This window comes from Theropithecus gelada, chromosome 9 (assembly GCF_003255815.1).
Source record: "Theropithecus gelada isolate Dixy chromosome 9, Tgel_1.0, whole genome shotgun sequence".
NCBI classification, from domain to species: Eukaryota; Metazoa; Chordata; class Mammalia; order Primates; family Cercopithecidae; genus Theropithecus; species Theropithecus gelada.
Window position 1 is genome coordinate 17,553,645 of NC_037677.1, and position 23,800 is coordinate 17,577,444.

At 42.6% G+C, this 23,800-nt stretch overlaps 1 pseudogene; it reads left to right on the forward strand.

Annotated features, from left to right (window-relative positions):
- Nucleotides 1-22,668: 22,668 nt before the first annotated feature.
- On the forward strand, nucleotides 22,669-23,069 carry LOC112631962 (annotated as a pseudogene).
- Nucleotides 23,070-23,800: the final 731 nt, after the last annotated feature.

Genomic DNA, 23,800 nt, shown 5'->3' on the forward strand with positions numbered 1-23,800 from the left:
TCTACTAAAAATACAAAAATGATCCAGGGGTGGTGGCGCACACCTGTAATCTCAGCTACCCAGGAGGCTGAGGTTGGAGGATCACCTGAGCCTGGAAAGTGGAGGCTGTAGTGAGCCATGATTCCACCACTGCACTCCAAGCCTGGGTGAGGGGAGTGAGACCCTATCTCAAAATTGAATCATCGCCTGAGCAAATAAGTGGCTCAGATTTGAACCCATGTCTAGCTGACGCTAACGCCCGTTCTTTTAATAAGCTGCCTGCCATCTGGTGCAGATATAAAATGTATGATCACATGCAAGCCTGGGACTCAGCTCTTACAAACCCTGTTTTCTGGCTTCCTGCCTGAAGGCAGAGAGATGCGTTGGAGAGAGGCTGTGCTGCCCTCCAGAGCCACAGTCTGGTCCCACACCATGCCACACTGCAGTCCTGCAGGTTGCCACGGCCTCGCAGGAACTCAGCCTCCCCCCCCTGCAGAGTAAAGGGGCAGGACAGACATCCAGTTCACACTATCTCCTACAGCGCTGGCAGTTAATTTCTGGTTACCTTTATCCAGGCCCCACGGGTCGCCAGGGCGGTGGGGTAGGGAGCATAGCTTTCATCTCAGCTGGCCAATGTTGGTCTTCAGCCCGCAAGAAGTGGGTGACACCTGTCGGTGTCCGTTCCCCCTCCTGTACCCCAAATACTGCATGCTTCTCTTTTCCCAGACCCCTGGCCTTTACCTCCAGCCAATAAGATTATCCTCTCAACTAGATGCCTGGGCAGAAAGACCTAAATCAACAAATGCTCCTTGCAGTGTTTGCTGGAACAGCTCACAGATCGCAGATCGATGCTCCCAGCCATGGAGAAGCAGAGGTCAGGTGGTGAAATCTCAGACATGACTGTGAGCTGGGGAGGAATCTTCCCAGGCCCTTGGTCTCACCACACACAGGTCTGGTTTTTCAAAGGTAAGCCTTTGAGGGAGAAGCTGCCAGGTCACTAACACTACTGCCGGGGAGGAAGAAAGTGGTTTCAGCCACACCCAGTCCTGATGACACATCCGGAGACTACTCCAGGGTAAGCCTGGTGAGAAGGCTGAGCTTTGCATCCTTTTAGAGTTTATCCTTCAGAAAATTTCGTGCAAAGATTGTCTGTCCCTGGCTTCCTTTCTTATCTCAACCCCATTATATTGGCGTGTGGTGGGGTGGGAAGAAATGGAGATTGAGAGAATGAAATTAGAATGATAGAAACATCCTGAAAATCCATTCAAACTGTCAGAGGCATTTGAACCAGAGCAACTCCATCTGGGGTAGGGGCTGGGTAAAATGAGGCTGAGACCTACTGGGCTGCATTCCCAGGTGGTTAAGGCATTCTAAGTCACAGGATGAGATAGGAGGTCGGCACAAGATACAGGTCACAAAGACCTTGCCAATAAAACAGGTTACACTAAAGAAGCCAGTCAAAACCCACCGAAGTCAAGATAGTGATGAGAGAGACCTCTGGTCGTCCTCACTGCTACGCTCCCACCAGCGCGATGACAGTTTACAGATGCCATGGCAACGTCAGGAAGTTACCCAATAAGGTCTAAAAAGGGGAGGCATGAATAATCCACCCCTTGTGTAGCATTTAGTCGAAAATAACCATAAAAATGGGCAACCAGCAGCCCTTGGGGCTGCTCTGTCTATGGAGTAGCCATTCTTTTATTCCTTTACTTTCTTAATAAACTTGCTTTCACTTTACGGACTCGCCCGGAATTATTTATTGCACGAGATCCAAGAACCCTCTCTTGGGGTCTGGATCCGGACCCCTTTCCTGCAACAAAACTGGGAGTGGAGAGCAAAGGGCCCTTCAAATTCCACTAGCACAAAGGGTCTTTCTTTCCTTCTTTCCTTCCTTCCTCCCTTCTTTCTTTTGTTTTTTTCTGGAGTCTCGCTCTGTCACCCAGGCTGGAGTGCAGTGGTGTGATCGTGGTGCCATCTGGGCTCACTGCAGCCTTGAACCTTCCAGGTTCAAGCTATTCTCCTGCTTCAGCCTCCCGAGTAGCTGGGATTACAGGCATGCACCACCACACCTGGCTAATTTTTAAATTTAAATTTTTATTTTTTATTTTTAGTAGAGACAGGGTTTGGCCATGTTGGCCAGGCTGGTCTCGAACTCCTGAGCTTAGGTAACCCACCAGCCTTGGCCTCCCAAAGTGCTGGGATTACAGTGTAAGCCACTGTGTCTGGCCTTTTTTTTTTTTTTTTTTTTTGAGACAGGGTACTGCCGGGTGACTGTCACCCGGGCTGGAGTGTAGTGGCTCAATCATATAGTGGCAATCATTGCAGCCTCGAACTCCCGGGCATAAGCGATTCTTCTTAATAACTGGGACTATAGGCATGTGCCACTGTGCCCAGCTAATTTTTTAATATCTAGACACGGTAGTCTCGCTACATTACCCAGGCAAGTCTTGGTCTCTCCTCTTGGCCTCCCAAAGTGCTGGGATTACAGGTATGAGCCACTGCACCCCGCCAGAGTAGCTTTCCTTTCTAAAAGGCACCTACTGCGATAGTTCTGAAGCTCGTTTGCCTAAGAATCATAATGGGGTAATTTTCACAGGTGTTGGGCAGGACGCAGGAATATGCATTTTTAATCAGTGTTCAGGCAATTCCACTGAGGAAGTTCTGAAGGTCACTCTCAGAGCTTCTCAAACTTTAATGAATATTCCTGGAGATTTTGTGAAAATGCAGGTTTTGATTCAGTGGGTCCGGGGTACAGATGAAAATTCCGCATTTTTAGCAAGCTCTGAGAATCTACTAACACTGCTGGCCCAAGAGCCCCTGCCCAGAGTCGCAGGGTTCTGTTGCCTCAAGCCCCTTCTGGTTGTGTATCTTGATTCCAGTGCTTTCTAACAACATGTGCTTTGCTGTTACAAGCTTCCGGATTTATCAAAACTACAAGTTGATCTAGGGAAGCTATGACAGTAATTTTGTATACCCGTTTCCCTGCTAAAAAATAAATAAAATGTTGTGTGATTGCTAGAGCTTAGATAAAATTGTGGAAGACAACCAAACATAACTAAATCTTGCCAGTCAGCTAAGAAGTGGGCTATTTTTGAAAGCCATATAAAATTCAATAGAAAGTCTGCTGGGAACAGGTGTTTTCCGGTCTTGGGAGCCAAAACTGCTCATTCAGGCTCCAGCTGCATGCATTTTTCCTTCCCGAATTTTTTTTACTCTTGGGAAAAAGACTGTTAAATTCAGTGACAGCAGAGCTCTAGAGCTCATTTAGACAGAAATTAAAATGTTCTCCTGTGTCTTATCTGCTGAACTGTGTGTATCCCAAAGCCACTAGCAGAACATCTTCAGTGTGCCTGTGGCAAGATGACGGGAAAAGTGGAAGCTTGACCCAGGCTGGCCATACAGAACCAGTGTTCCAGAGAGGCCATAAAATGTCCGTTAGATTCCTTTTTTTTTTTTTTTTTTTTGAGCTTTTTTCTTTTTTTTAATTTTTAAAATTGTAAGATATAGATAACGTAAAATGTACCATTTTAATCATCTTTCAATGTGCAGTTCAATGGCATTCAATACATTCACATTGTTGTGTAACCATCACCACCATCCACCTTCAGAATTTTTTGTCATCTTAAACGGAAACTGTAAGTAAACAGTAACTTCCTAGTCCCCTCGCCTCCTAGCCCCTGGTAACCACTGTTCTACTTTCTGTCTCTATGAATTTGGCTACTCTAGTCCCTCGCATGTCTTAGTCAGCTTGGGCTGCCACAGCAAAATATCATAAACTGGGTAACTTAACAGTCAGGCTGAAGTTCTGGAGGCCAAAAGCCTGAGATCAAAGTGCCAGTATAGTTCGTTTTGGTGAGGGCTCTCTTTCCAGCTGTAGGCTGTGGCCTTCTCACTGCATTCTCAGGTGACAGGGAGAAACAGAGGTCTCTGTGTCTTTTTTTTTGGAAATGAAAGTTGGTTTTTTTTTTTTTTTTTTTTGAAGATGGAGTCTCACTTTGTTGCCTAGGCTGGAGTGCAGTGGCGCGATGTCCACTCACTGCAACCTCCGCCTCTCAAGTTCAAGAGATTCTCCTGCCTCAGCTTCCTGAGTAGCTGGGATTACAGGTGCCCACCACTATGCCCGGCTAATTTTTGTATTTTTAGTAGAGATGGGGTTTCACCATGTTGGCCAGACTGGTGTTGAACTCCTGACCTCAAGCAATCCGCCTGACTTGGCCACCCAAAGTGTTGGGATTACATGTTGAGCCACCATGCCCAGCCTCTGTGTCTGTTCTTATAAGGACACAAATCCTGTTGGATCAGAGCCACACCCTGATGACTTTCCCAGCACTTCAGAAAGCCAAGGCGAGTGGATCACCTGAGGTCAGGTGTTTGAGACCAGCCTGACTAACACGGAGAAACCCTGTCTCTACTAAAAATACAAAACATTAACTGGGCGTGGTGGCCGGTTCAACCTTCATTATCTCCATAAAAGTCCTATCTCCAAATATAGTCACATTGGGGGTTGGGGCGTTAACATATGAATTCTGAGTAGACACAATTCATTCAACAGCATCATATAAGAGGAATCATACAGTATTTGATTTTTTGGTGTGTTATTCTGTTTGTTATTTTGTATTGTTATTTCTTGTGGCTTGTTTCACTTATTATAATGTCCTCAAGGTTCATCTGTGTTACAGCATGGGTCAGAATTTTATCGCTTTTTAAGGCTAATGTTCCATTGTATGTATATACCACATTTTATCTACTCATTTGTTGATGAATATTTGTGTTGCTTTCATGTTTTGACTACTCTGAATAATGCTGCTATGAATATTGGTGTACAAATGGCTGTTCAGGACCAGGCATGGTGGCTCACACCTGTAATCCCAGCACTTTGGGAGGTCAAGTCAGAAAAATTGCGAGGTCAGGAGTTCAAGACTAACCTGACCAACATGGCAAAACCTCGTCTCTACTAAAAATACAAAAATTAGCCAGGCGAGGTGGCACATGCCCGTAATCCCAGCTGCTTGGGAGGTTGAGGCAGGAGAATTGCTTGAAGAGGTTGCAGTGAGCCAAGATCGTGTCATGCACTCCAGCCTGGGTGACAGAGAGAGACTCCGTTTCAAAAAAAACAAAAAGAAAAACAAAAACAAATGACTGTTCAGGTCCTTGCTTTTAAATTCTTGCATGTATATACCCAGAAGAGGAATTGCTGGACCAAATGGTAATTCAATGTTTAATCTTTTGGGGAACCACCCTACGTCCCTTGGAATCCGGAGCCAGAGACATATGTTGACATGTGTTTCCAAGGCCCCATCACACTACCTCAACTCAGGGCTGACCTGGCAGAATCAGAGGGAGGATTTTATCACTAATTCTCTGAAACATGTTCAGCATGTCTAGTCCTTCCTCTGTGTTGTCCGTCAGGAGACCTTTCAGCCCCTAGATGTATCCATGATGGACCCAAGGCCTTTGCCTTCCCAGGGATGCTGAGCAGACTCAGTAAATAATAATCAAACTCCTAGAGGCCAAGGCCTCAGCAGGAGCCCTGGAGCAGGTGTGAGACCTCAAAGATCCCCGACGACAGATAATTAATCCTGCTGCACGCTGCTCCTCCTCCTGCGAGTTTGTGTGTGGACCTGGCTCTGTAGCATTTTAAAGTGGAGGTCTGAAATCTGACCTCTGGGCTCTGACCTTCCTTTAAGACTGTCAAAGAGACAGCTAGTTACTATTGTTAAAATATCAGGGGCTGGGTGCTGTGGCTCACGCCTGTAATCACAGCACTTTGGGAGGCCGAGGTAGGTGGATTAACTGTCAGGAGTTCGAAACCAGCTTAGCCATCATGGCGAAACCCTGTCTCTACTAAAAAAATACAAAAATTAGCCGGTTGTGGTGGCACGTGCCTGGAGTCCCAGCCACTGGGGAGGCTGAAGTGGGAGATCGCATCACTAACCTCCAGCCTGGGTGACAGAGTGAGACTCTGTCTTTGTTGTTGTTGTTGTTGAGACGAGTCTCGCTCTGCCGTCCAGGCTGGAGTGCAGTGGCGCGATCTCGGCTCACTGCAAGCTCCGCCTCCCGGGTTCCCGCCATTCTCCTGCCTCAGCCTCCCCAGTAGCTGGGACTACAGGCGCCCGCCACCTCGCCCGGCTAATTTTTTGTGTTTTTAGTAGAGACGGGGTTTCACCGTGTTAGCCAGGATGGTCTCGATCTCCTGACATCGGGATCCGCCCGCCTCGGCCTCCGGAAGTGCTGGGACTACCCGCGTGAGCCACCGCGCCCGGCGGAGACTCTGTCTTTAAAAAAAGTACAAAATAGAAAGAAAGAAAGAAAGTGGAGGTCTGGAATCTGACTTTTGGGCCCTGACTTTCCTTCAACACCTTCAAAGAGACAGCTAGTTATCTGCTATTGTTATTGTTAAAATATGAACATGCAGTTCCTATTCGATTTTTGTTTTTGAGACGGAGTTTCCATCTTTTAACCAGACTGCAGTGAAGTGGCTCACTGTAACCTCTGCCCTCCGGGTTCAATCGATTCTCCTGCCTTAGCCTCCTGAGTAGCTAGGATTACAGGCACGAGCCACCACGCCCAGTTAATGTTTTCTATTTTTAGTACAGACGGGGTTTCTCGGCGTTGGTCAGGCTGGTCTCAAACTCCTGACCTCAGGTGATCCACCCTCCTTAGCTTCCTGAAGTGCTGGGGTTACAGGCAGGAGCCACTGTGCCCGTCTGCCTATTTGGAGTATGATGTGACACTATCTCTCGAAACTGCAAATTCACAAGGAGTGTGTATTAATCCGTTTTCATGCTGCTGATAAAGACATAGCCGGGACTAGGCAATTTACAAAAGAAAGAGGTTTAATGGACTCACAGTTCCACGTGGCTGGGGAAGCCTCACAATCAGGGTGGAAGGCAAGGAGGAGCAAGTCTCCTCTTCGATGGATGGCGGCAGGCACAGAGAGAGAGCTTGTGCGGGGGAACTCCTTTTTTAAAAACCATCAGATCTCATGAGACCTATTCACGAACACGATAACAGCATGGGAAAGACTTGTCCCCATGATTCAGTTACCTCCCACTGAGTTCCTCCCATAATATGTGGGAATTCAAGAAGAGATTTGAGTGGGGACACAGCAAAACCGTATCAGAGTGTGACCCAGCAATCCCAGCTCTTGCACTTGTGAACAAGGATGTTGTGCAGGGTCGCTCATTGCCTGGTCAGTCAGCCTTTCCTTTATGACTTCAGGGGTCTTTTTAAGGAACGGCTTTCCATCGCAAGGATCATAAACTTTTTTCCCAATATTTTTTCTAATATTTAACACTTTTGTACTTGTTTTCCCAGCTCTTATAGCCAGTTTGAAATTTGTTTAGTTTAACTGAATATTGTTTGCGTTTAAATTGATAGCCAAATGTCCCAAGTAGTGTGTTGAATGAACCACATTTTCCTCACTGACTTGAAGTACTATCTTTGTCACAAACTAAATTTCTTCATGTATGTGAATATAAAATGGGGAAAAGTGGCCAGGCGTGGTGGCTCATACTTGTAATCCCAGCACTTTCAGAGACCGAGGCAGGCAGATCACTTGACTCCAGGAGTTTGAGACCGGCCTGGCTAACATGGTGAAACTCCATCTCTACAAAAAGTACCAAAAAGTAGCCAGGCATGGTGGCACACACCTGCAGTCCCAGCTACTTAGGAGGCTGAAGTGGGAGGTCACTTGAGCTCGGGAGGTCAAGGCTGCAGTGAGCTGTGATTGTGCCACTGCACTCCAGCCCAGGTGACAGAGTGAGACCGTGTCTGGGGGAGGGGGACAGATAGGTGGGGGTAGGGGGAAGTGAAGGAGAATCCTATGTGTCAGCTTTAAATTGGAGATATCTGTATAAATTCATGATTGTGTGTCTGTGTGTGTGTATGTGTGTGTGTGTGTGTGTGTATGTATTTTCTAGCAGCAGACACAGGAAAAGTCTAAAAACAACACTCCAGAAAACTTAATATATCTGATGCACAGTTCTTGGTTTCTAAAATCCATTGTCCCTTTAAAAGAATTAAGGATCCTTAGAGAAATTAGAAATCCTTTGGCTGATCCCAGAGCCCAAGGCATGGAAAGTCCGAGTTAAACATGAAATATCAACATCTTCTTCCAAAAAGAAGGAAGAGCTCAAAAGCTAATGAGCTCATGTCAAAAGGACATAGAATTCAGTTTGAAGGAGATCTCACTTGCAAAATTTGAGATAATTTGGGTAACAGCTACAAAAGGGAAAAATAAAAGAAAGTTTATCAATTATAATCCACTGAACTAAAATACTAAAATAACTAAAAATACCTGAGTACATAGTGATAATCACAAAGAGAGATATAGAAAAGAGAGGAAAATAAATAATCTTTCTTTCCCTCTCTCTTTCTTTCTTCCTTCCTTTCTTTCTTTCTTTCTCTTCCTTCCTTCCTTCTCTTTCTCTCCCTTCCTTCCTTCTCTTTCTCTCCCTTCCTTCCTTCCTTCCTTCCTTCCTTCCTTCCTTCCTTCCTTCCTTCCTTCCCTTCCTTCCTTCCTTCCTTCCTTCCTTCCTTCCTTCCTTCCTTCCTTCCTTCCTTCCTTCCTTCCTTCCTTCTTTCTTTCTTTCTTTCTTTCTGGAGATGGAGTTTCGCTCTTCGTTGCCCAGGCTGGAGTGCAGTGGCGTGATCTCAGCTCACTGCAACCTCCGCTTCCCGGGTTCAAGCAATTCTTCTGCCTCAGCCTCCTCAGTAGCTGGGATTACAGGCATGTACCATCACGCCCAGCTAATTATTTTTGTATTTTTAGTAGAGATGGGGTTTCATCATGTTGGCCAGGCAAAGAATTTTTCTTTACTGATTTCCAGCTAATAAATATAGAAGGAATAAAATACAAAGTCACCACTTTGGAACTCCAAATGTAATAATCAATATAGTCAAGGATTTTTTTCTTTTCTTTTTTTTTTTTTTTTTTTTTTGAGACTGAGACACAGTTTTACTTTGTCACCTAGGCTGGATAGCAGTGACCCGGTTTCAGCTCACTGCAACCTCCGCTCTTGGTTCAAGCATTTCTCGTGCCTCAGCCTCCCGAGTAGCTGGGATTACAGGTGCATGCCACCACACCCAGCTAATTTTTGTATTTTTAGTAGAGATGGGGTTTTGCCATGTTGGACAGGCTAGTCTCAAACTCCTGACCCCAAGTAATCCACCCGCCTTGACCTCCCAAAGTGCTGGGATTACAGGCGTGAGCCACTGTGCCTGGCCAGTCAAGGATTATTAATGGATGCTAAAATCATCAGATAAAAAGTTGAAAAACAGGCCAGGTGCAGCGGCTCATGCCTGTAATCCCAGCACTTTGGGAGGCCGAGGTGGGCAGATCATGAAGTCAGCAGTTTGAGACCAACCTGACCAACATGGTAAAACCTCGTCTCTACTAAAAATACAAAAATTAGCCAGGCGTGGTGGCACATGCCTGTAATCTCAGCTACTCAGAAGACTGAGGCAGGAGAATCGCTTGAACCCTGGAGACGGAGGTTGCAGTGAGCCAAGATCAAGCCACTGCACTTCAGTATGGGCAAGAAAGAGTGAGACTCCTTCTTAAAAAAAAAAAGTTGAGAATCAGGATAGTCACACGATTTCAAAGGATTACCCTACAGATTATGTATCAATAGAAGCAAATAATGTGTTTTATGGTAGATTATTTAGACATAGCCACTATAATTTCCCTCCCTGTATTCACTTCTTTGGGCCACGTGACTTCCCTTGGCTAGTGCGACAATAGCACACGTGATGGAAACAAAGATGTGAATGTTTGTGCGTTGAGAATTACGTTTGTGCTGCTGGTAATGCTTCCACTGCCATAGCAATAAGCTTAGGCTAGCCTGCTGAAAAATGAGGGATTAGGTTAACAAAGCCTCCAGATATCCCTGATAGCCAAGCCATCTGAGGCATCAGCTAAGACCCAAATATGAGTAAGCCCAACTAAGAACAACTGAACTCTGCCCAGACCAAAGAGACCACTCAGCTAAAATTGCTGATCTTCGCTTGATCCCGGGAGGTGGAGATTGCAGTAAGCCAAGACCATACCCCTACACTTCAGCCTGGGTGATAGAGCAAGACTCTATCTCAAAAAAAAAAAAAAAAAGAAAAAGAAAAGAATAAAGAAAATAGCTGATCTACAGAATTGTATGCTAAATAAAATAGTTGTTGGTGGAGGCCTTGGTGGAGGCTGCAGTAGTTTGGGGTGTTTGTTAAGGAGCAATGAATGGCTGATACATAAGTTGGTACCAGAAGTGTTATGCTGTCATAGTGAAAACCCAAAATATGTGGCATTGGCTTTGAGACTGTGGGCCAAGGCTGGAAATGTCAAAAAGAAACTGCTAGTCAAGCTGAAAGAAGTGACAAGCAAATGGTCAATGGAAACTATGAAGCAGTGAGAAAACTGCTAGATAGAAACAGGAAAAATGCTGACCCATGTTAGGCAGCAGCTCAACAATTGGCAATCGTATCCCCTGCACTAACATGAAAGATAGAAAAAGCACCTAAAAAAATGTCAGATATGGTAAAGGGGGTTTCATTCAAGGCAGAATGGTGAAAACATCAATTATCAAGTTGTGCATAACAAGAAACAGAAAACAGGGAATTAGCTAAATTGTGCTAATTGTGTAAAGCACAATTTAGAGGAAACACAGAGGAGCTAGGACTGGACAGTGAAAACAGCCCTTCATCTCTTAAAAGGTTTTCAAGAAAGAAATAATGCCCTGAGGGTAAAGATGAAATCAAAGTGTGGCTTTCACAACCTTTGTTAAGATTTCAGGAAGATTGTAGTGACATCAGCAAGATGGCAGCCTAGGAGATTCCAGCCTTTGTCCCCCTACATAAAACAATAATTAGACAGATATCCATGAACAAAAAAAATGCTCTGAGAGTGCTCAGGAGTCCAGTTAAGAAGTTGCAGCAGGCCAGGTGTGGTGGCTCACGCCTGTAATCCCAGCACTTTGGGAGGCTGAGGCAGGCGGGTCACCAGGTCAGGAGATCAAGGCCAGCCTGGCCAACATGGCGAAACCCTGTCTCTACAAAAAAAATACAAAAAATACAAAAATTAGCTGGGCATGGTGGCGGGCACCTGTAATCCCAGTTACTCAGGAGGCTGAGGCGGAAGAATCACTTGAACCCGGGAGGCAGAGGTTGCAGTGAACCGAGATCCTGCCATTGCACTCCAGCCTAGGGGACAGAGCGAGACTCCATCTCAAAAAAAAAAAAAAAAAAAAGAAAGAAATAATCAAGAAGTTGCAGCAACGCACTGAAGAAAAACAAAAAGAAGAGAAACTAAACTGTACAGAAAGGGTAGGAAGAACAGTTTCATGTTGTTTGCATTATTCCATCTCCTAGGCTGGCATAGCTCAGTGCTGAGAGAGAAATCACCAGTCCATAAGTTCCCCTCACAGGGAAAAAGAGCAGAGTAGGCCATCAGCTTCCTGAAACTCTGGGTGCGCTGCCTGAAGAATCTGCTTTATTTTCACCCCACCCAGATCACTGGAGAGACTGGCATAGCTGAGACATCTGGAGATGTCTAGGAAAATAGAAGGGCAGGCCGGGCACAGTGGCTCACGCTTGTAATCCCAGCACTTTGGGAGGCCGAAGAGGGCAGATCACGAAGTCAGGAGTTAGAGACCAGCCTGACCAACACAGTGAAACCCCATCTCTACTAAAAATACAAAAATTAGTTGGGCATGGTGGTGTGTGTCTATAATCCCAGCTACTGGGAGGCTGAGGCAAGAGAATCACTTGAACCCAGGAGGCAGAGGTTGCAGTGAGCCGAGATTGCACCACTGCACTCCAGCCTGGGCAACAGAGCTAGACTCCATCTCAAAAAAAAAAAAGAAAAGAAAAGATTATGGAAGGGCAGGCCTGTCAGTATCAACTACGTGGAAGGTGCCACAGCAGTCTCCGGTGACCTGCTCGTCAGAGGACTCCAACAACCTTTGACACTGAAGACCTCAACAGCCATTGCAGCTATGGATTCTGCAGAAAAGGAGATGTCATTGTGCCTCCCTACAGAAGGAGCCACCGCTGGGCCACCATGAGCTGGAGCTTTCACCTTCCTTCCTCCTGCCTGCAACCACATGCATGCCCGGACTCCAGAGTTATGGTTGCTCCACACATACTTGTGCTTCAGACCCCAACCCACAGCCACTCATGAGCATCCATGCTGCAGAAACAGACACTACTGCCTCAGTGGGAATGACTGAACCTCAAACATTGAAGCTACCACCACAGCAGGCACACCTGTGCCTTGGGTCCTGGAGCCATAATTGCTCCTCATTGGAGAAAAAGAGAACAGGAGGACCTCAGTAACTTTCACCTCTGAGGACCCTAAGAACTCTCGGGACTTTCTCAGATACCCACAGTCTTGGTCACTAAGAACCCCCACAATCTGCCAAAACCGGCCTCAGGTGAGCGAGCTACATGGAAACTACACAATTGCACACTTCCTTGAGGTGAAATCACTGCACCAACCCAGCTGGCACCCTCACACACACCTGTAGGTAAAGCTCTTTTCCCATGAAAACTAGTTCATAAATTCTGGAAGAGTTGAGTGCTTCCTCAAATGTGTAGACATCAGTACAAGGCTATAAGAAATACAATAAATCAAGGAAACATGATACCACTAAAGGAACACAATAATTTTGTAGTATCTGAACTCAAGGAAATGGCGTTCTACAAACTGTCTGATGATTAATTCAAAATAATCATCTTAAAGAAGCCCAGTCACAAGACAAGCCTTAACAAATTTAAGAAGACAAATCATTCCAAGTATCTTTTCAGACCACAGTGGAATAAACTAGAAATGAATAACAGCCAAAAAGCTGGAAAATTCACAAATATGTGGAAATGAAACAACACACTCTTGAGCAAGCATTGGGTCAAAGAGGAAATCAAAAGGGAATTTAAAAAGTATCTTGAGACAAATGAGAATGAAAATACAATGTACCAAAACCTATGGGACACAGCAAAGGCAGTAAGTACTGAGGCGGAAGTTTATAGTAATAAATACCCTCATTAAAAAAAGAATACCAATGTCAAATGCACAACCTAACTTTTCAACTCAAAGAACTAGAAAGAGAACAATAAGCTAAGCCCAAAGTTTTAAGAAGGAAGAAAATAAGAAAAAGAAGAAATAAATCACAGAAAATAAAAAAAAAGAAACAATTAAACAGAGTGGGTTGTTTGAAAAGACAAACAAAATGGACAAACCTTTAGCTAGATTAAGAGAAACAAAGGGAAGATGCAAATAAATAAAATCAAAAATGAAAAAAGGACACATTGCCGGGTGCGGTGGCTCAAGCCTGTAATCCCAACACTTTGGGAGACCAAGGCGGGTGGATCATCTGAGGTTGGGAGTTTGAGACCACCCTGAGCAACATGGAGAAACTCCATCTCTACTAAAAATACAAAATTAGCCAGCTGTGGTGGCGCATGCCTGTAGTCCCAGCTACTCGGGAGGCTGAGGCAGGAGAATGGCTTGAACCTGGGAGGCGGAAGTTGTGGTGAGCCGTAGGTCGCGTCATTGCGCTCCAGCCTGGGCAACAACGGCAAAACTCCGTCTCAAAAAAGACACATTACAATGGATGCTTCAGAAATAAAAAAGATCATAAGGAACTAATTTGAATAATTTTATGCCAAAAAACTGGATAATCTAGATGAAATGGACAAATTTCTAGAAATACACAATTTGCCAAAACTGAATCAAGAAGAAATAGAAAGCCTAAACAGACCAATAACAAATAAGGAGATTCAATCAGTAATAATAATAATAAAATCTCCCAATAAAAAATGATCAGAACCAGCTGGCTTCATGGGTGAATTCTTCAAAACATTCAAAGACTTAGTCCATCTTAAACTCTTCCAAAAACCAGACAAAGAAACATTTTCAAACTCATAACATTTTCAACATTTTCAAATTCAAACGTTTTCAAACTCATTCTATGAGGCCAGCATGACCCTGATGCCAAAACCAGATAAAGGTATTACCAGAAAAGAAACCTATAGGCCAATATCCCTGGTGAACATAGGTGCAAAAATCCTCAATAAAGTATTAGCATTCTGAATTCAAGAGTACATTAAAAGGATCATACAACATGACCAAGTGGGATTTATTTCTGAGACGTAAGGATAGTTCAACATTTGCTAATCAATCAGTGTGATACAATACTTTAACAACATGAAAGGAAAAAAACCACACAATATGGCCATCTCAATAGCCACAGGAAAAGCATTTGATAAGTTCAACGTCTATTCAGAATTAAAACTCTCAACAAAATAAGTATAGAAGGAATTTACCTCAACACAATAAAGATGATATATGAAAAGTCCACAGTTAACATTGTAATCAATGGGGGAAAAAAACTGAAAGGTTTTCCATACAAAGATCCAGTACAAGGAAAGGATGCCCAAGAAGTTGCAGCCAGAGCAGTTAGACAAGAAAAAGAAATAAAAGACATCCAAATCAGAAAGAAAGAAGTAAAATTATCTCTATTTTCAAATGACATAATCCTATAAATCAAAAAAAAAAAAAACCCTAAAGACCCAACAACAATAATAACTGTTAGAACTAATAAATTCAGTAAAGTTGTAGGGTACAAAATCAACATCCCAAAATCTATCATGTTTCTATATACAGTAAACTATCCAAAAAGGAAATCAAGAAAACAATTCAGGGCCGGGCATAGTGGCTCATGCCTGTAATCCCAGCACTTTGGGAGGCTGAGGAGGGCGGATCCCCTGAGATCAGGAGTTCGAGGCCAGCCTGATCAACATGGAGAAACCCTGTCTCTACTAAAAATACAAAATTAGCTGGGCATGGTGACACATGCCTGTAATCCCAGTTACTAGGGAGGGTGAGGCAGGAGAATCGCTTGAACCCGGGAGGCGGAGGTTGTGGTGAGCCAAGATCATGCCACTGCACTCCAGCCTGGGCAACAAGAGCGAAACTCCATCTCAAAAAAAAAAAAAAAAAAAGAAAGAAAAGAAAAGAAAAAAAATTCAGGCTGGGCATGGTGGCTCACATCTATAATTCTAGCACTTTGGTAGGCCAAGGTGGGAAGATTGCTTGAGCCCAGGAGTTCAAGACCAGCCTGGGCAACATAGTAAAACCTTGTCTGTATCTAAAATACAAATATTAGCTGGGCATGGTGGCATGCACCTATAGTTCCAGCTACTCAGGAGGATGAGGTGGAAGGATGGCCTGAGCCCAGGAGGTGGAGGTTGTAATGAGCTGAGATCATGCCACTGCACTCCAGCCTGGGTGACAGAATCAGAGCCATTTGAAAAAAAAAAAAAAAGAGAGAAAGAAAGAGAAGAAGAAAGAAAGAGAGAAAGGAAGGATTGATTCAATTCAAAATAATAATAACAGAAACAATAAAATGCTGAGGAATAAACTTAAAAAGGTAAAAGACTTGTAAAATGAAAATTATAAAACATTTGTGACACAGTTAAATGGAAAAACATTCTGTGTTCATGGATTAGAAAAATTAATACTGTTAAAATGTTCACACTATCCAAAGTGATCTACAGATTTAATGCAATCCCTATGAAAATACCAATGACATTCTTTACATAAGTAGAAAAAATTCTAAAATTCACATGGAACCACAAAAGATCCTGAATAGCCAAAACAATCATGAGAAAGAAGAACAACACTGGAGGCACCACACTCCCTGATTTCAAAATGCATTACAAAGCTACAATAATCAAAACAGTATGGTACTGGAATATAAATAGACATATAGACCAATGGAACAGAATAGACATGCATCTATGGTCAATTGATCTTTGATGAGGTGCCAAGAACACAGAATGAGGAAAGAACAGTCTCTCAAGAAGTGGCTTTGGGAAAACTGGATGTTCACATGCAGAAGAGTGAAATTGGACCCTTATTTCACACCATATACAAAAACCAAGTCAACATTTTGAATGTAAGACCTCAAACCATAAAACCACTAGAAGAGAACATAGAGGAAAAGCTTCCTGGCATTGGACTGGGGAATGATTTTTTGGATATGACATCAAAAGCAGATAACAAAAACAGAAATAGAAAAATGAGATTGCATGAAACCAAAAAGCTTCTGCATAGCAAAGAAAACAACCAACAGAATGAAAAGGCAACCAACGGAATGGGAGAAAATATCTGCAAGCCAAATGTCCAATAAGTAATTAATACCCAAAATATATAAGGAATTTATGCAACTCAATAGAAACAAACAAACAAACAAACAAAAAACCCTGATTTTGAAATGGGCAAAGGACCTGAAAACTCAAAAAACATACAAATGTCCAAAGGGTATATGAAACAGTTGCTCAATTTCATTAATCATTAGGGAAATGCAAGCCAAAACCACAATGAGCTATCACCTAATACTTGTTAGAATGGATCAGAAAGATGAAAGATAGCAAGTGTTTGCAAGAATGTGAAATAAAGGGAACTCTTTTACACTGTTAGTGGGAATATAAATTGGTACAGCCTTTATGAAAAAACAATATGGATAGTCCTTAAATAATTAAAAATAGAACTACCTTATAACCCAGCAATCCTACTTCTGGGTATATATAGTCAAAGAAAATGAAATCAATATCTCAAAGAGATAGTTGCAGTCCCGTGTTCATTTCAGCATTATTCACAATATCATAATAATCAGGATATAGAAACAACCCAAATGCCCATCAAGGGATGAATGAATAAAGAAGGTGTGTAAATGGATAAGGCATATGTGTGTGTGTTACGTATATACATATATGTATATAATGTATATATTATACAAATATATATATAATGGAATATTATTCAGCCTTAAAGAAGGAAGTCCTACTGTTTGTGGCAACATGGATGAAACTAGTAGACATTATGCTGAGTGAAACAAGTGAGAGGCAAAAAGAAAAATACTGTATGATTTTACTTAAATGTGGAACCTATGCAGTGAGCCAAGATTGCGCCACTGCCCTCCAGCCTGGGCGACAGACTGAGACTCTGTCTCAAAAAAAAAAAAAAGTGAAACTGTAAAACTCGTAGAAACAGTAGAGGCCAGGAGCAGTGGCTCATGCCTGTAATCCCAGCACTTTGGGAGGCTGAGGCAGGCGGATCACCTGAGGTCAGGAGTTCGAGACCAGCCTGGCCAACATGGCAAAAACCCATCTCTACTAAAAATACAAAAATTAGACAGGTGTGGTGGCAGGCACCTGTAATCCCAGATACTCAGAAGACTGAGGCAGGAGAATTGCTTGAACCCAGGAGGCGGAGGTTGCAGTGAGCCAATTGCACCTCTGCACTCCAGTCTGGGCAACAGAGCAAGACTCCATCTCAAAAAAAAAAAAAGAAAAAAGAGGCCGGGCGCGGTGGCTCAAGCCTGTAATCCCAGCACTTTGGGAGGCCGAGACGGGCAGATCACGAGGTCAGGAGATCGAGACCATCCTGGCTAACACGGTGAAACCCCGTCTCTACTAAAAAATACAAAAAAACTAGCCGGGCGAGGTGGCGGGCGCCTGTAGTCCCAGCTACTCGGGAGGCTGAGGCAGGAGAATGGCGTAAACCCGGGAGGCGGAGCTTGCAGTGAGCTGAGATCCTGCCACAGCACTACAGCCTGGGCGACTCCAGCCTGGGCGACAGAGCGAGACTCCGTCTCAAAAAGAAAAGAGAAAAAAAAAAAAAAAAAGAAAAGAAAAAAGAAAGAGAAAAAAGGAAAAGAAAACAAGGAGAGTAGAATGGTGGTTATCAGGGGTTGTGGGGAAGGGAAGATGGGGAGATGTCGGCCAAGGAGTACAAGGTTTCAGCATGCAAGATAAGTAAGTTCTAGAGATCTAATGTACAGCAATGTGACTATAGTTAACAATATTGTATACTTGAAATTTGTTTATAGTGTGCTTACCACAAAAAGGAAAAAAGGTCATTATATGAGGTAAGAGTATGTTATTACCTTGCTTGTGGTGAATATTTCAAAGCGTATACATATATCAAATCATCAAGTGGTTTACCTTAAATACATAAAATTTTTAATTATCAACTATACCTCAATAAAGTCGGGGGAAAAGACCTCAGGAAGATTTAAGGTGGTGCCTAGTAGATTATCTCGTCTGGACAAAAGGGATCCTCAGACTTTTATGAATATAAAGTTTGTCTCATTGTGGCCTTAATCTTGTCTTAATCTTTTGTGAATATAAAGTTGTGTCTCATCTGTGGCCTTAATCTGTATGGCCTGATTGAACATATTTCCACATGTGTACTGGCCATTAATTTCTTTTCTGTGAAATGCTTTCATTTCTTATCATTTTAGAGAAGGGAATGTTCTTCTAGGGAACATAATGAGCTAGTAAGTTTCTGGGTTCTACATGATGAATTCATTCTAGCATGACCAGTTTTCTAAACCATCTGAACCCTTTCTATTATTCTGTCAGGGCAATGTTGGCAACTTTACCTCATTTAATTTGGGCCATCGTTTTAAGTCTCAATGCAGAAGATTGTTAGGATGGGCCACAAGCATCCTTGCCAGGATGTTAAATCATGAGTCATGGAAGACTCACACTGATGTGAATCCCCATCAATAAACTCTCCCCCATCCGGGTTTATATTCCATTCCTCTGCCCACACAAACAATACCTTCAATATACACTTTCATACTTGCTCTCCTGGCTACTAGTACATATTACCCAAGTCCTGCAGGTTTCGGGGTGAGGAGGATAATACATTTTCTCTTATTATAGGGACAGTACTTCCCGGCCTAGACCTTCCTGAGACCAAACCCAGTTATTTGTCTAGATGCAGTAAGAATAAACAAAGGCAGATTTTTAGAAGAACAAGTGCCATCTTGCAATCTGTCTGCCTTAGGTGAGACCTTTGCCTGGTTTCCAGACAGTGGAATTCTGCTCTCTCCTAACTAGAGGGAGGGGCTGCTTCTGTTGGCCGAAATGTTCAGGAGACTGGTATTTCAGTGTTTTCAAGTTCATCTACCTAAATGGAGGTGATGCTCATTATATTCGCTGGAAGAACATCCCCTTCTCTAAAATGATAAGAAATGAAGGCATTTCACAGAAAAGAAATTAATGGCCAGTACACATGTGGAAATATATTCAATCAGGTCATGCAGGTTAAGGCCACAGATGAGACACAACTTTATATTCATAAAAGATTAAGATAAGATTAAAGCCACAAGGAGACAAAACTTTATATTCACAAAAAGTCTGAGGATCTCTTTTGTCCAGATGAGATAATCTACTAAGCACTACCTTAAATCTTTTTCCCCAACTTTACTGAGTTATAGTTGACAATTAAAAATTTTATGTATTGGCCGGGCATCATGGCTCACACCTGTAATCCCAGCACTTTGGGAGGCCGAGGCAGGTGGATCACGAGGTCAGGAGTTCAAGACCAGCCTGGCCAACACGGTGAAACCCCATCTCTACTAAAAATACAAAAAATTAGCTGGGCATGGTGGCAGGCACCTGTAATCCCAGCTACTTGGGAGACTGAGGCAGGAGAATCGCTTGAACCCAGAAAGTGGAGGTTGCAGTGAGTGGAGATCGCACCACTGCACTCCATCCTGGGGGACAGTGTGAGACTTGGACTCAAAAAACAACAACAACAAAAATACAAGGCTGGGCACAGTGGCTCATGCCTATAATCCCAACACTTTGGTTGGGAGGCTGAGTGGGTGGGATCACCTGAAGTCAGGAGTTCGAGACCAGCCTGACCAACATGGAGAAACCCTGTCTCTACTAAAAATACAAAAATTAGCCAGGCATGGTGGTACATGCCTGAAATCCCAGCTACTCAGGAGGCTGAGGCAGGAGAATCGCTTGAACTTCAAAAAGGAGGTTGCAGTGAGCCAAGATTGCACCATTACATTCCAGCCTGGGCAACAAGAGCAAAACTCAATCTCAAAAAAAAAAAAAAAAAAAAATACAAGCCAGAAGATAATGGAGAGCATTATAAGAAACACCTTTCAAAACTGAAGGTCAAATAAGGAATTTTCAGCTAAGCAAAAGCTGCAGTAATTAACTACCAGCATATCTTCACTACAAACAATGTTTAAAACAGTTATTTGGATAAAAGCAACATGATTCTACATAGAAACTTGGATATAAACAAAGGAATAAATAGCATAAGATATGGCAAATATCTAAATACATATCAGGCTTTTTTCTTATTTTTGATGTCTTTCAAAACCAATATATTTGAGGGTTATCATACATGCAGAAGTGAAATACATGACAACAATTATACAGGAGACAAAGCAGAAATGGCAATATGCTGTTGAAAGATTATTTCAGTATATGTGAAGTAATATAATATTAGCTGAAGGCTAACTATGGTAAGTTAAAGATGTATATTGTATGGTAGGCGTGGTGGCTTATGCCTGTAATCCCAGAACTTTGGGAAGCTGAGGTGGGTGGATCACCTGAGGTTTGAGACCAGCCTGGCCAACATGGCAAAACCCTGTCTTTACTAAAAATACAAAACTTAGCTGGGCATGGTGGCATGCATCTGTAATCCCAGCTACTCAGGAGGCTGAGGCAGGAGAATCTCTTGAACCCAGAAGGCAGAGGTTGCAGTGAGCCAAGATCATGCCACTGTACTCCATCCTGGGCAACAGGGTGAGATCCTGTCTCAAAAAAAAAAGATACATATTGTAAACCCTAGAGCAACCACTTAAAAAAAATAAAGAGAGATATAACTAATGAACCAATGTTGACGTAAAATTATGTTGTAAATAAAACTCAAATAATCCAAAGCAAAGCAAAAATAAAAAAAGGAGAAAAGAGCCGGGCACAGTGGCTCATACCTGTAATCCCAGCACTTTGGGAGGCCGAGGCAGGTGGATCACAAGGTCAGGAGATCGAGATCATCCTAGCTAACATGGTGAAACCCCATCTCTATAAAGATACAAAAAATTAGCCGGGCGTGGTGGCGGGCACCTGTAGTCCCAGCTACTCGAGAGGCTGAGGCAGGAGAATGGTGTGAACCCAGGAGGCAGAGCTTGCAGTGTGCCAAGATCACGCCACTGCACTCCAGCCTGGGTGACGAGCAAGATTCCGTCTCAAAAAAAAAAAAAAAAAAAAAAAAAGGAGAAAAGAACAGATGAGGTATTTAGAAACATAATGATGATAGATTTAAACTCAACCATATCAATACTTACATTAAATATCAATTATCAAAACACTTAAATTAAAAGACAGAGATTCATCAAGTTGGATTAAAAAATCAAGATCCAAAAGTATGCTGACTACAAGAAACTGACATTAACTACAAAAACACAGAGGTTAAACATAAAAGGATGAATAAAGACATATTCAGGAAAAATGAATGAAAAGACAACTGGAGTGGCTAGATTAGTATCACACAAAGTGTAAGAGAGAACAATGAATATTACCATGAATCAAGTGGCACATTTTAGAAAGATTTAATTTACCAAGAAAATACAACAATTTTAAATTTGTATACTCCTAATGAAAGGCTTCAAAAGATAGGCATACCTCGTTTTATTGTGTTTTACTTAATTGTACTTCACAGATTTTGTACTTTTTACAAATTGTGACAACCCTGTGTTGAGTAAGTGTATCAGCACCATTTTTCCAACAGTTCATACTCACTTTGTGTCTCTGTGTCAAAATATTTTGGCAGTAAAGTATTTTGAACATATGCACATAGTTTATAAAGACATAATACTATTGCACACAGTAAACTACAGTATAGTGTAAACATAACTTTGTTTGCACTGGGGGACCAAAACTTTTATGTGATTTGCTTTATTACAGTGTGTGGAACCAAACCTACAGTATCACTGAGGAATGTCTCTACATGAAGCAAACACTGATAGAACCAAAAGGATAAGTGAGTCAATTCTCCATCACAGTTGCAGATTTCAACACTCCAGTCTAAGCAATTATAAAACAAATACATAAAAAATCAATAAGTGAAGCAGCTCCACTGTCTGAGGTAAATACCCAGGGTTCAATGTCTCCCACCAAGAAGATTAAGGACACAGACACACATGAGGAGTTTAGGAGCGGAAAGTTTAATAGACAAAAAAGAAGACAGAGAGAGAAATCTTCCTCATGCTGAGAAAGTGGGTCGCCCAAGGGAGAGTTTCCAGGTTGAGGGTGGGATTTGATCGATTTTGCAGAGAGGCTTGAAAAGGGGGTGATTGATATACATAGGGCCCAGGGATTCATGTAACCAGGTGTGCCATTTACGTAGTCCACAAAGGAACTAGCCCTCCCACCCTCATCTTTCATTATGCAAATGTGGCTTCTACCTGGCTGTCGCCATGACACCTGCACACGTGGCTTTACCTGGCTGGTGCCATGACACCCACACATGTGGTAACAAAGAAAAGGGAGGGAGAAGTCTACATGTTGGAATGTACCTGGATTTCAGGTGCAGCTGCTGGCATTTACATATGCAAGCTTCCAGCTTGCTTGCAGCTTGACTTTTCAGGCTGTTTTCTGTTAGAAAAGAAGTGGTTTTGGGGCTGCTTTTTATTAAAGGAAAATGCTACCAAGAACTCTTTTACCCTCACTAACTGCCTAAAATAATTTATTAATAACTCCTCTATTGTAAGGATATTTAAGGTTTGAACAACACTGTCAACCGACATGCCCTAATTGGCATTTACATAACACTCCATCACAAAACAGCACTCTTCGTTCCTGGCCGTCTAAGAATTGACTACCATCATGAATGACACAGTAACTCTCTGACTTAGAAAGTTCATGACCAACCAACTACTTCAGAGGAAACAAATGATGATTGATGTCCTTCATACCCTGAAGGCAACAGTACCTAAGACGGAAATTTGGGAAAAACTCGCCAAAATGTACAAGACCACACTGGATGTCATCTTTGTATTTGGATTCAGAACTCATTTTGGTGGTGGCAAGACAACTGGCTTTGGTATGATTTACGATTCCTTGGATTATGCAAAGAAAAATGGACCCAGACATAGACTTGCAAGACATGGCTTGTATGAGAAGAAAAAGACCTCAAGAAAGCAATTAAAGGCAGGCAAGAACAGAATGAAGAAAGTCAGGACACCGCAAAGGCCAATGCTGGTGCTGGCAAAAAGCCGAAGGAGTAAAGATGCTGCAATGATGTTTTCTGCAGCCATCGTGGATTTTTCATGAGAAGATTAATAAACTAAAAACTTTCATGTGAAAAAATAGAACACCACAATATGCATTCAAGTGCACATGGACAATACATCAAAGAAGGTCATATTCTAGGCCATAGTATGTCTCAATAAATTTGAAAGAAAGAAATGACAGTATGTTTTCTGATCACAGTGGAATTATGTGCCAAATCGGTAACATAAATATAATCTCTCAAATATTTGGAAACTAAACAATAGACTTTGAAATAACCCATGTAGCAATGAAAAAAATTACAAATGATATTTGAGATATCTTAAATTAAATGAAAATACAATATATAAAAATGTGTGGGATATAGGTACAACTATGCTTAGAGGAAACCTTGTAACATTAAATACTTATATTAGAAAAGAAGAAAGATCTAAAGTCATTAATCTAGCTGGGCACAGTGGCTCACACCTGTAATCCCAACACTTTGGGAGGCCGAGGTGGATGGATCACCTGAGGTCAGTAGTTTGAGACCACCCTGGCCAACATGGCGAAACACCATCTCTACTAAAAATACAAAAATTAGCTGAGCATGATGGTATGTGCCTGTAATCCCAGCTATTCAGGAGGCTGAGGCAGGAGAATTGCTGAACCTGAGAGGCAGAGGTTGCAGTGAGCCAAGATCGCACCACTGCACCCCAGCCTGAGTGACAGAGGGAGACTCTGTCTC